Source organism: Anas acuta, chromosome W (genome assembly GCF_963932015.1).
Source record: "Anas acuta chromosome W, bAnaAcu1.1, whole genome shotgun sequence".
In the NCBI taxonomy this organism is placed as follows: Eukaryota; Metazoa; Chordata; class Aves; order Anseriformes; family Anatidae; genus Anas; species Anas acuta.
In genome coordinates, this window is record NC_089016.1 from 18,965,716 (window position 1) to 18,979,505 (window position 13,790).

At 45.6% G+C, this 13,790-nt stretch overlaps 1 protein-coding gene across 2 annotated transcripts in view; it reads left to right on the forward strand.

Moving 5' to 3' along the window:
- Window positions 1–1,060: 1,060 nt before the first annotated feature.
- ARK2N (arkadia (RNF111) N-terminal like PKA signaling regulator 2N) overlaps window positions 1,061–13,790 on the forward strand; it is an 81,338-nt gene continuing 68,608 nt past the window's right edge. The window contains exon 1 of one of the 2 annotated variants that reach the window (XM_068665271.1): window positions 1,061–1,218. The gene's annotated coding sequence lies outside the window, so the exon portion shown is untranslated. The remainder of the gene's footprint in view (window positions 1,219–13,790) is intronic. The other variant, XM_068665270.1, reaches the window with a different exon arrangement.

The window sequence follows — 13,790 nt, forward strand, 5'->3', positions numbered from 1 at the left end:
AGAAACACTCCGTAGCCAATAACTTAGGCTCAGGCGAGGATCTCAGTGAAGTAGTAATTTATTCGTGATTGCAATGGCGGGCACCCCACAGGCAGGAGAGAGCGCGTCTACTAGTTCCAAAACACAGTTTATATACCTTTTGATGACAGGACCCTCCCCTGTTTCCCCACTGAGTGGGTAATCCAGGTTCACAATCTATCTGATGCTTCACAAACAATGCATGGCCTTCAGTTGCCGGCCTGTTAAATTTCAATTTTCTTTTGACATTTTTACTGCTCGAAGTGGTAATGTTTCTTCACTTATCTGACTTGACACCGTGATTGTCCTAAGGAGTCTGGTTGTCTGCATTTTGCAAGGTCACCTGCAAAGCTTTCTTATCACTGTAAGCATATCTCAGTACCACATTCCCTCCTTCTAAACAATGTAACTCTGCAAAAACAACATTTATATTCCTACAATAGGCATACTAGGGTTTAGTATATAAAAGCAATGTTCTATATATTTAGAATGTTTGAAGTTCATGTGTGCGTGTTGATGGAGCGTAGACTCCCCGCATACCCAGTGCTGTTTACTTGCCATTTATACCTTTTATAAATATTACTAAATTCAGATTGAGTTGATACTTCATTTATAACAAGACTAACCTTGGTAAGGGGTCCAAGGCTTCTTGCTTTAGTTAATTTGCACAATGTACTATAGTTAGCAAAGACATTAAGCAGCATCCCCGAGTTTGATACTGTCAGCGCTCTCTATCTGTATTTGCTAAGATTCTCCTAACTCCCTCTCTCAACAGAACCCTTTATTCCTAAACAGGTTGCTCTCCTTTCACTCCCCATGTTCACCATCTGCACTAAGGCAGCGGGGGGCCGGCAGCGGGGGGCCGGCAGCGGGGCTCAGCGGCTCCCTGAGGGGGCCACTGCTCTGAGCCCCGGCGAGGGCCGACCCCGACCCCAGTCCCCCCACGTCCAGGCCCGAGGCCTGGGGCCGCTCCCCCATAGTCGGCCTCCGCCACGGCGAGGCGCTGCGGGGCGGCGGCCGCTCTGCGCGGCGCTCGCCTGCTCCGACTGCGGAAGTGACGGCGGGCGGCGGAGCCCTGCGGCCTCCGGGGACATTTTCTCCGGCTTCGGGGCTGCAGTGGAGATCTCGGCTCCTGCCGGTCGTCCATGCCCCAGCCGCTGCCCTCCGAGGAGGAGGCCAGGAGGGGCCCTCAGCGCCTGGGTGAGTGCGGGCAGAGCGGCCGGGCTCGGCCGCTGTCTCTGTTGTCGCCGACGTTACACCGTGTCTCGTCCCGGTGTCGCCCCCGAGGGGTTACGGGCGTTGTGCCCCGGGGGTGATTTGGGGGAAAAAAGCACAACTTTTGGAGGCGGAGGTTTGGGGCTGCACGCCCTGCCGTTGCTGTGCGTTGCCTCGTTTTCCTTGGTGGTGTGGGAGAGGGTGTTTTTTGGGGAAAAGTTGTGGTGTCATCGCTCACCCAGCCTGAGTTGGCTCATGAGGCGTAGCGGGTGCAGCTGTGGCTTTGAGCAAGGAGAATATGAAGTTTAACTCTGTCACTTGTTCCTCTTTAAATAAAAAGAGGGACAGACCGAGCAGCTTGCAGCAGCCAAGCACTTTCCCCAGTTTCAGTATCGCAGCTTTGCATTGAGGCTATCAGGCAAACACCTATGAGGCTGCTCTGGAAAGTCTCCCCTCTTTTTTTTTTTGTGTGGCTGTACAGTTGGTAGGGAGCTTTCAGCCTTGCTTGGCAGCTCCTTGTTGTGCTTACATCTTGATTTGTTCATGGTGGGATCCGGCTGCACGTGTTGATGTCTGTAGGTATCTTTGTGAAGCCCTAACTGCGATAGCTGAGTTAAACGAGGTCTTGCTTGCACCTCCGTGCATGCTTTAAACCAGCACAAAGTACCTTGCTGCACCTCAAAGGCTGTAACAACTTGGATGTGGAGAGGCTATGGCATAAGTGTAAGTCCTGTTGTTTGTGTTTTTTTTTTTTTTTGGTGGTGGTGGTTTTTTTTTTTTTGTTTTTTGTTTTTTTTTTTTACTGTCTTGTAATTCTGGCTTTTAAAAATGAATGAACAGTAAAGCTTTGAACCCGTAATTGTCTCCTTAAAAATATAAGTTTTCTCTTAAACGCCTCCTCTCCAAGTAGATTTTACTTGTTTTTAAGTCTTTTCTGGTACTTGTCAAGCATGAGGCCAAATAGCAGTCTCACAGGATAGGATGCTTACAGTTTTCAAGCTAAAAACTTTATTATCTGTCTCCTTAGAACAGCAGGCAAACATTTACAATTAAAATGTTTGTCTTAAAGTATATTAAGTTGCCTAAATCAATTAATAAGCTTAAGGTCTGACCTTGGTGATATATTGTGCGCTCCAAGAAAGTGGAAACTGGGTATGGTGCTCCTTTGAGGTGTTCATTGTGTGGTCTTCCTGCCTCTCTTCACTCTTGTAATCGCTGTTTCTGATAGAGCTGGAGTCAGGCAGTGCAGCTTCCCCTGCTGCCCTGGAGGAGGGAAAGCTGCCTTTGTGGAGGGAATAAGTTTGTAACTACCTCTAAGGAGAACAGTAAGTTGCTCATGAGGTATATTTGCTAAACCCAAATGCCTCACCTGGAGTTCAGATTACAGGTAAACACTGAAAGCTAATAAAAAGTTGCTTTCTGTGGTTCTGGAATACCAGCAAGGTTGGTATTTTGTCTGGGTGGCTAGGAGGAGGGACGGAGGTGCGGAAAACAGTACGTGAGTATAGGCAGCTGGTATTTGTGCTCAAGTATGAGAATAACACTTCTGACTCATTTTTAAGCACTTGAATTTTTAATTATAATGTGTTGACTATTTCTGTTTGCACTTCAAGCTAATTGCTAGTTGGCTAGCATATAAGCTTCACAAAGAGGAGTGATGAGAAATTCCTGAGAAATCAGGAAGAGGAAAAGACTCTTTCCTCACATGGTCTCGCACACAATGTGTGTTGTGGCACAGCCTGGCCCTCTGTGCTTGCACAAAGGCTGCCCGCTTGGTAAAACCCGAAGCACGCAAAAAATGAGTTGGGAAATAAGTGGTTGCATTGAGCTGGGTACCACGAGGGGGAAGCAAAAAGGGAAGAAACCTGAAGCTGACTGCAAGGCAGTTAGGAACGGTAAATACATGGTGGTCACAACACATGCAAGCTGAGCTGTGCTGTAACCAATAACGGAGGGGTAGGAAGGATGTCTGCGTGCGTCTGGCAAACGGGCAGATCCAGATCGCGCAGGCAGCTGACAGTGTGGAGGAGGTGGGGATTAATGAGGTAAGATAAGATTGGATGAGCAAAGAGTAAATATAGAGAATCATGAGAGGCTTTGAATGCTAAGCGTTAGGGAGATAAGTTGGTGTAACTTGATCAGAACAACACGAAATAATTGCCTCATTTTTCATCACCGCCCGTCTCCTTGCTGGGTGTTTACACTTAAAGTGCAGGCTTTTTCACCTTGCCTCCAAGGCCAGAACCAATTTTGTTCACTTTCTTCGCTATTTCTTAGGTATGATCACATCATCTCCCTGCTCCATCAAGGATGCTTGTGCCATTTGTGACCCATTTGGATATCAGCATCTCACTTACACATCTGTTACTGAGGTGGGAGCCTCCACACGCTGTGTTGAGGTGGCTTCAGTCTGTGTGAGCTGTCTGGTTACACTCTGGCCAAAACATTAACACTAAAAATGTTGAAAGCTTGGAAACTTTTCACATGAGTAAATTGTTCTAAGCAACCTGTGTCTTTTCTCTGTAACGTCTCAAAGGTGTGGCTTGATGGTACTTTCTGGTAGAATGAGGTTTATGGTCAGTCTCTGCTTCTGCATTTTTTTTCCTGCAGTTGACCACGTGGTTTACAAATCTGTAAGCGTTGACAGAAACTGGGCAGCAGGCTCAATAACACGCTCACTAGATCAAAGTGAAAGATTTTGGTACTGTAGCAGCAAACACATAATGCACTTCAGAAGAGTCACTCCTGGGAAAAAGTACCAGTACTTAAAAAGCGTTTGCTTACTTGTGCATTGTGGGTAGCAGTGGGAAACCAAAAATGAAACTGCAGCGGGAGAGCAGGATGGGCTCGGGGCTGGGAAAGAGCTCTGGGACGAAGAAGTGCTGCTGCACAATTACAACTCTGAGACTGCAGCTCAGGCTGTGTTCAGGACAGCAAGGAAACCACTTCTGGCTCAGTTTTCCAGCATACAAATCTGAGCTCAGTGGAGAACTGGTGCTCGTGCTTTTGACTTCAGTGCTGTAGCTGCAGGGCAGCTGAGCTGTTACGGCACCGGGATCTGCTGCAGCGAAAACTACTGCTTTGAGTCTGCAAATTGGGAACTAGGATGTAACTGCTACAAATGGGCAGTTCTGAGGGAAAAAAGAAACGGAACAATATCTGTCAAGTTTTTTTTTTTTTTAAAGTACAGATTTGGATATAGAATAAATGTAAGCCTCTGCAGTTGCTTTATCCCAAGAGTCCATCTCTGAACTTTTCTGGAGTGACTGATACGGTGTCACTCGCCCAGTTACTGTGAAGAGTTATAATTGAAATTTGTGGTTGCTTGTTCGCACTTGTTTCTGTTCCCCCTTCACATGGCTGATAAGCAGGAGTAGAGCTGACATGGTATAGTAATTTCTGCACAGATGTGACTTTGTTTCTGCAGTTGAGGCACACGCCGATTACTCATTCAGGACTGGAAATGAGATGCAGCTCAGTAGCTGAGGTGTTGCTGTTACACTGCTGCAGATGCATTACTGAATGCACAGGGAGGAAGTCAAGTAATGTGGCTGTGGCGAGTCATCTTTAGATTCAGAGTGATCCAACGTAATGCACCTTTTTATTTAAGAAAGCATTTTTAATCAATTTTAACACAAAGCCTGCCTCTTGAATGTTCAGAAATGGGATTTAATTAGCAAAATAGTGTACAGGCATTGGCCATATCACACCTTATGATACTCATCTCCCAGAAGACAGCTAAAAGCTGTTAGGTCTCAAGTTGGGAGCTTTTAAACCATAAGAACAGGTGGATGCTTCAATTAAATGTAGGTAGTTTCAAGCTAGTATTTTTTGTTTCAGTATGCTTGGATCATAGCTTTGACTTCATAGTGAGACTTCTGCAGTGTCCTGCAGGATGCTCTTCTGCTTTTATGCTTTAGAATTTCCTGAAAGTGAGCAGGCAGAGACTGACTGTGGTTGGATAATGTTCTTGTCATGTTTCTTCTGTAATGTCTTGTCTCACAGTGCTTGGTCATTAGTCTTCCAAGACTATTTTGGAGAAAGCAGATTTCACTTCCATTCATTCAAAATTGATAGAGACCAAGAAACTCTCAGTAGCAGAGCTGGGAATAGCTAAGAGCCAGACTTTGCAATGCCAGTTGTCTGTGAGTAGTTTCTACGATTTCAGTAATTTATTTTTCATTGGGAATATTATATTTCCATGATAGCAGTTCGCACCGTATGCTCCAACAGTTCTGTCAAACTTGCTGAATTAAAAAGAAGCAACTTAATGTGATAGCCAGATAAGATAACACGGTTCTCCTTTACCCTGGTTTCTAATTAGCTAGAAATCTGACTCCTTAGTTTACTTTGCCAATTCTTGCTCTGGGAATCACAGAATTGTAGGGGTTGGAAGGGACCTCAAGAAATCATCGGGTCAACCCCCCTGCTAAAGCAGGTTCCCTAGAGCAGGCTGCCTGGGTAGGCATCCAGATGGGTCTTCAATATCTCCAGAGAAGGAGACTCCACAACCTCCCTGGGCAGCCTGTTCCAGTGCTCCATCACCCTCACCGTGAAGTTCTTTCGCGTGTCAGTGCGGAACTTCCTGTGATCCACCTTGTGGCCACTGCACCTTTTGTCCTGTCCCCACAAACAACTGAAAAGAGGTTGGCCAAATCCCTCTGTCTCCCACACTTAAGATATTTGTAAACATGGATAAGATCCCCTTTCAGTCTTCTCTTCTCAAGGCTGATATGAATGGCAGCTCCTGCTATAGAGAGATCTAAGTAATGTGGTACAAGCAAAATTTTAGGGAAGAAGAGTGATAAAGGCTGGGTCAAGAAGCTGTATATTAATCCCATGTACTCTTGCTAGGAATAAGTAAGATAAACTTTTTATTTATTTTTTTTTTTTTAGAGACTCTGCTAAGGAGATAAGTTGGATGAAATGTCAGTAGCCTGAGGCCTCCTTGTGTTTCACAAGATGTCTTTTGGAAATGAAGTTGTCACTGTGGGAAAGAATATGCTTGTAGGTAACAGTGCCCATGAGCTGAATTACTTATAAATACAACTTGAGTTGTCAATAGCTGTGGTTCCTTCAAAGCTTGTAATACCTTTGGATCAGCATTGCATAGAATCTATGAGGAGTTAAGATTTCTCTTTTTGGATTATAAGATGAAAGTGTTTGTTCTACTTAACACCTGTAGTGAATTTCACTGTTCCTATGGAATTCATAAAGCTACAGTGATGATAAGGCTGTGTTGGATGAACACAATGGGATTTAATTAATATTCCGGACTTAATGCTATTTTTTCTTCTACCTTTTTCTTTTGTTAGGAAAGTTGTATATATGTTATTTATACGTCTTCTATTGCTAACTACTAGCATTATTCTTAAGAAAGCTCTTCCAGATGAGCTTTTTTTTCTTAAGTAGAGAACAATAATGCAAAAATCATTTGGGGGTAAATAGTGTTTTTATTTAAGGGTAAGTGGGACTCTTTTTCTGTTAATACATCCACAGTACTGATGAAAACTACTATCTAGTTTTCTTTTGCTCTCTTTATAGTTGGTAACTTGGTGTTCTCTTAGATATGCTGATATATTTAATCCCTGTAGTCAAATATGCGAAGTCTTCTGTACATTGTGAGAAAGAAATGTCTGTTTCCTGGTCTGTCTGTCCTCTCATAGCGAAGGTCCAATTTCTTCACCTGTGCCAACTGGAAGTAAATACTTTAGGAAGTATCTGATAGTAAAAACAACATTAAAAGCATTATTCATAATGCACATGCAGCTGGCTTCTGACCCAGTCAGTTGTGTTTTAAAAATACCCAGAGTAGCTTCTGTTCAGTTGTAGAACCAACCTGTGTACCTAATACTAATTTATTCACCTGCTGGCTGTCAAAAGCTAGTTAATCCTCTCCCGTATTGTCCTTTTTCCTTATGTGCTCTGTTTTCCTTCCGTAACAGATTGTGCCCCAGTCTCTTGCATTCTGTCTGCGTCCAGACATCTATGGCTGCTGTGTCCTGTGAGAGGTTGTTGTTGTTGTTGCAGTAGTTTCTTAGGAAACCTCTGTAGTGGGTTTACGTGGCAAGGTTTTGGTAGCAGGGAGCCATAGGGGTGGTTTCTGGGAGAAAGATTTAGAAGCCGCCCCATGTTTGGGAAGGGCCCCATTGTTTTCCAGATCTGAGCCAATAAGCGATGTTGTTTTGCGCCTCTGTGAGAGCATATTTAAGACAGGGAAAAAAATGCTGCGCCACACAGCAGCCGGGAGAGTGAAGGGAGTGAGGAACAGCCTTGCAGGTGCCAAGGTCAGTGCAGAAGGAGGGGGAGAGGTGCTCCAGGCGCCGGAGCAGAAGTCCCCTGCGGCCTGTGGTGAGGACCATGGTGAAGCAGGATGTCCCTCTGCAGCCCATGGAGTACCACGGTGGAGCAGGGTTCCACGCTGCAGCCCGTGGAGGAGACCACGGTGGAGCAGGGTTCCACGCTGCAGCCCGTGGAGGAGACCACGGTGGAGCAGGTGGCCCTGCACCGATGGAGGCTGCCGCCTGTGGAAGACCCCTGCCGGAGCAGATTCTGGGCCGGACCTGTAGCCCGTGGAGAGGAGGCCACGCAGGAGCAGGTGACCTGGCAGGAGCTGCTGCCCGTAGGGGAGCCAGGTTGGAGCAGTTTTCTCCTGAGGGATGGACCCCGTGGTACGGACCCATATCTGGAGCAGTTCTGGAAGAGCTGCTGCCTGTGGGAAGCCCATGCCGGATCAGTTCATCAAGGACTGCATCCCGTGGGTGGGACCCCACAGCACAGGGGATAAGAGTGACCGAGCTTGTTAGTAATGAGCAATAAATCTTACTATCTGTCTTCTTATGCTGAGTCTGGTTTGCCCGTTACACTAATAATTGCGTGATTTTCTCGTCCTTATCTCAATCCTTGAGCCCTTTTCACATATTTTCTCCCCATTCCTCTTTGAGGAGGGGGAGTGAGAGAGCGGCTGTGGTGGAGCTCGGCTGCCCACTCGAGCGGAACCATGACAACCTCAAACAGGGAGCAGCGCATTAGGATTTGTAAAAATACAGACTAAAAGTTTGGCCGTCTTGTTAGCTGTGGTCTTGGTTACAGTCCAGCAGCACAGGTGAACTTTCTTAGTGAAAAGGCAGCAGGTTGTTTCTGCTGGAGCTATGTCTGTTGCTTACTGAGTCATTAGGTCACAATAGAGCAGTGCCATGAGCGCTTCCTTCAGTGGAGCACATTGGATGTGTAAAGACTACATTAGCAATCTGTTAGACACCAAAAAAATACCGTGAATTGATATCTCTGATTACTGTGTGTGGGTTTTTTTTTTTTTTTTTAAAAAGGGGGGGGGGAATTTTGTTGTCAATAACAGCCCAAGTTGATATCTACTATTGCTAAAACTTTCATAATTTGATTGAATGCAGCATGACTTTGTCTTTAGTGTATTAATGTCATTTATTTTTTAGTAGTATGTCTACTGGAGTTTCATATCACAGCATTTATATTTTGCACTTCTAGCTTAATAGTTAAATCAAAAAATTAATGTTAATAACTTGTGGATGAGGAAATGACTTGAGGTGAGGGTCTGGCTTATAGGTCCTTTCCAGCCTTTGTGTAGAGTTTGGGTTTGTCACCTAGTTCTTCAGCTGTCCAGACCATAAAATGGTTATGTCACTGCCACATGTGGCAGGAAGATACTGGCTTTAAAAAAACATCACTGTATTGGTATTAAAGTATTTGAAGCTTCAAAATATAAGAAATGTTGTTTGCGTTTATTCCCTCCATACTAATATGTGACAAAGATGTGTAAAATGCGCTGATTGTAAAATACTTGCAGACTGTAAATTTGCTTAATGTGTCTGTTAACTCATCTTTGTTTAAGACAAATGGCTGTCATAAATTCGTACCAGTACTAGTTCATTGAATGACTTTGGCTTTTAGGTAGCTTTAAGAGATTGTGAGCTGGTGGTGATTCCCTTCCTCTGCTGTATCAGCTGTGAGAGGAGCACAGGGGCAGGCAGGCAGCCCCCTAACTGGAAGGGAGCAGTGGCACAGAACTTGACAAAACAGCGCTCTCTGAGTGTGTCTGTGCTTCCCATGTCAAGGGTCATTTAATTACGGGGTGATGTTTTGCGAGATCAGGTGAATTGTCCAGTGCTGCAGGTATGTCACTGCATAATATAATACCCTTGCTGCAGGTATGTCACTGCTGTCCTTTGCATTAGGCTGCTCACCTTGTTCTCCTGGACTGCAATTCTCTAATCTCGTTCAGTCCACTGGCCCTGCGATAAGGTGGGGAGCTTCCTCCTGGGAATTCAAATTGCAGACAGAGCAGCAGGTAGGCAGTTCTGCCTCCTCACAGTGGCACTGAGCTGCTGGAGGCTGAAGGGCTTGTGGAGCTGCAGTATGAGTGTCCCATAGCACTCACTGCTGCTTCACATTCTCCAAGTAACAACAGCAGCAGGGTACAGAGTGTTCGTTTGTGCCTGTCTGTGCTGGATCTGCTTTGATTTTGTTGGAGACAGCAGTGAGATGACTCGTACTTCAAAGTTACATTGCTCTTGCCTTTTGAGCTATTAGCGGGTAATGCAATGTATGATTACTTTCAGGCTTTTACAGATAAATGTTCTTAATAGAAAGCAAATCAGTACTCTGAAGATCAGGATTGAAGTGTTACTGTTGTTTCCAAGCAATTTAAGATGTGGCATTTCTGTGAGAGTTGCTTTATTGACCACAGTAGAACAACAGACCAATGTTTCTGGAGAAGAGGTTTGCTTATTTAAAATGGCATGAACCAACAGAGGAAGCACAGAATACATTTCTTCCATTTCTCTTGCCTAATACAAATGGATAGGTAAAAGGGGAAAGTTTGTTAAACTCAAAATCTTAAAAAAAAAAAAAAAAAAAAAAAAAAAAAAAGATACTACATCTCTATGGCTATCCTCAGTAGGGTGACCTTGTGCAAGCTAATTGTACTGGTTTCAGTTAGGACAGAGTTAATTTTCCTCCTAGTAGCTGGTAGGGTGCTATGTTTTGGATTAGGATAAGAAGAGTGCTGATAACGTGCTGATGTTTTAATTGTTGCAGAGTAGTGCTTATACCAAGCCAAGGACGTCTCGGCTTCTTGCTGTGTCCTGCCAGCGGGCAGTCTGGGGGTGCAGCAAGAGCTGGGAGGGGACAGACCCAGGACAGGTGACCCAAACTGGCCAAAGGGGTATTCCATCCCATCTGACATCATGCTAAACAATATATAGGGGTGGCTAGCTGGGGTGGGGGGGCCGGACAGCTTGGGGATAGGCTGGGTATCAGTCATCGGGTGGTGAGCAATTGCATTGTGCATCATTTGTTTCGTATAGATTATTAGTAGTAGTGTCGTCGTTGTTGTCGTCATCGTTATTTTCCTGTCTTATTAAACTGTCTTTATCTCAACTCACAGGCTTCACTTTCCCGTTTCTCTCCCCCATCCCAGAGAGGGAGGGGGGAGGGTGAGCGAACGGCTGTGTGGTGTTTAGCTGCCAGCCAGGTTAAACCACGACAGTCCTTTTTGGTGCCCAACGTGGGTCATGAAGGGTTGAGATAATGACAGATCTGACCAGAGTGTGTTAAACTAAAATTGGTATTAGACCTGCTTAATAGTTGCTAGTCATAATGCTGATTGCTTTAATCTCAAGTATGCTGTACCTGTTTACCAAATTGAGTTTTATAGCATGTTACTTTCCGTATGTGCTCTCTGTCATGTTGTTCATCCTCTCCGGGCCCTGGTTTTAGATCATTATGGTACTGTGCGGTGTAACACTGGCTTATGATCAAATTTCTGCTCATGACCCTAACCTGGTATCTGTACTTGGCACTGTTGTCAACTCTATACTTTGGAAACCGTATCTCGGAAACTATTAACAGTTATATCTATTGCCTTTTTTCATGAGGGAGCCAATCTGTGGAGGGGACAGGGGAAGATACTTTATCCTCCTTGATCACTCTCCCTTTCTCCTTCACCACCCTCTTATCCTCCAAGCTTGTTATGATAGTCCTCCAAATGTTGAATATCCTTGGGATACTCAGACCAGCATGTTCTTGTTGTTATGTCTCCTGAATGCGCTTCAGGTTTCGATTAAGGTTAAACAACTACTTAGGAATCTCATTCAGAGATCTGTCCTGAGGCAGGATAGTTGTGAGTAGCAGGGAGTGTGGGAGGATACGGGCAGGTTTCTAGAGCAGTGGGCACCTCCAGTGTTTTGGAAATCCACCCTTGAATAACTGCAAAATCCTAAAAAATAAAATAATAATTAAAAAAAAAAAAATTACAATGTTTGATAAAAGGTTGTCATGAGTCTGACAGGTTCTAAAGTGACACAAATCACTGTAGTGTTCTGGGGTCTGGCCCATGCCTATTGAGCTGCAATTGATGCTACTATCAACCTGGCGACAGACCCTGCGGCCCCTCCAAGTCCTGTGACAGGACCAACGGCCGCTTCAACCCCTACAATGGCTCCCGCAGCTGCTTCAACCCCTGTGAGGGGCCCAGCATGTATTCCAACCCCTGTGGCAGGCCCTGTGGCTGAGTCAGAGAAATGAGCTGTAGCAGTGCGGTGCGAGTTGCCCATGTAGAGAAGGTGAAAAAATGGTATAGAGATTGAGGTCGTTTAGAATGCAGAGAGTATTCTGCTACGTCTTGGTATAGATAAGATGAGGCTGGGCCATCAGAGGAGCAGGAGGATGAGGATGCTGAAAAAACAACAGTAACTACCCGACACCTATACCAGCGTGAGCTATGGGATGTGCGAAAACATTTTGGTCGTTGCATAGGTGAGCAGCTTGTCACCTGGCTGCTCCGGTGCTGGGACACTGGAGCCAATTGTGTGGAATTAGACGGCAGGGAGGCCAGGGGGCTGGAATCCCTTGCTAGAGATGCAGGCATTGACAAAGCAATTGCAGATGGAGCATGATCTCACAGCCTCTGGAGGCGTCTCCTCTCAGCTGTGAGGGAAAGGTATCCCTTCAAGGAAGAACTTGTATGTCTACCAGACAAGTGGACCACTATGGAGAAGGGAATCCAGTACCTGAGGGAATTGGCAGTACGGGAAGTGATTTAAGAAGACCTAGACAACGGACAAACATCCAGAGATCCAGTTGAAGTCAGGTGTACACGACCCATGTGGCGGAAGTTTGTACGGAGTGCACCATCATCATATGCCAGCTCATTGGCAATAATGGCCTGGAAAGAGGATGAGGAACCCACAGTGGATGAAGTGGCTAAACAAGTCCGGCAGTACGAAGAAAGTCTCTCCTCTTCCTTACAGGCCTGCGTCTCCGCTGTGGAGAAACTTTCTGAAGAGTTGAACCAACCTGAAGAGAGATTATTTTCCTCCCCACCTGTACAAAGCAGTGTCTCAGCTATCAGGGGTAGGCGTTCATCCACACAAGGAAGACGATATGGTGGGTACACAACCTGTGCCACCCTGTGGTTTTACTTACGAGACCATGGAGAGGACATGAGAAAATGGGATGGAAAATCTACCGTGACCCTAGAGGCACGGGTGCGTGAGTTGCAAAAGAAAACAATCAGGAAAAAGGGATTCTCTGAAAAGTTTGCTGCTCCAACTTCCAGCAGACAGTCCTTCAAACACAGAAACGAAGAAGATTCTGACCAGGATTAGGGGGGCTCTGCCTCCAGCCAGGGGGAGGAAAGGGACAATCGAGTTTATTGGACTGTGTGGATTCGATGGCCTGGCACGTCAGATGCACAGAAGTATAAGGCTTTAGTAGACACTGGTGCACAATGTACTGTAATGCCATCGAGCTATAAAGGGCCAGAGCCCATCTTTATTTGTGGTGTGACAGGGGGATCTCAGCAGTTGACTGTATTGGAGGCTGAAGTGAGTCTGACTGGGAATGAGTGGCAAAAGCACTGTATTGTGACTGGCCCAGATGCTCCATGTATCCTTGGCATAGACTATCTTAGAAGAGGATACTTCAAGGACCCAAAAGGGTTCTGGTGGGCTTTTGGTATAGCTGCTTTAGAAACAGAGGACATTAAAGAGTTGTCTACCTTGCCTGGTCTCTAAGAGGACCCCTCTGTTGTGGGGTTGTTGAGGGTCGAAGAACAGCAAGTGCCAATCGCTACCACAGCTGTGCACCGGTGGCAATATCGCACTAACCGAGACTCCCTGATTCCCATCCATAAGCTAGTTCGTCAATTGGAGAGCCAAGGAGTGATCAGCAAGACTCATTCACCTTTCAATAGTCCCATATGGCCAGTGCGAAAGTCTAATGGTGAGTGGAGACTAACAGGGGACTATCAGGGCCTGAACGAAGTGACGCCACCACTGAGTGCTGCAGTGCTGGACATGCTAGAACTCCAGCTGGAGTGGCTGTGGGAGCAAGAAGCTGTGGAGTCCTTGGCTTGGTGTAAGCACTGCTCTGCAACAATTAAATCATCGGTTTGGTATCAGCAATCTTCTCATCCTAATCCAAAACAGAGCAAACTACCAGCTATTAGAAGGAAAATTAACTCTATCCTTACTGAAACCAGGACAACTCGATGTTCAAAGGAAGGGTCCCCTCTACACATC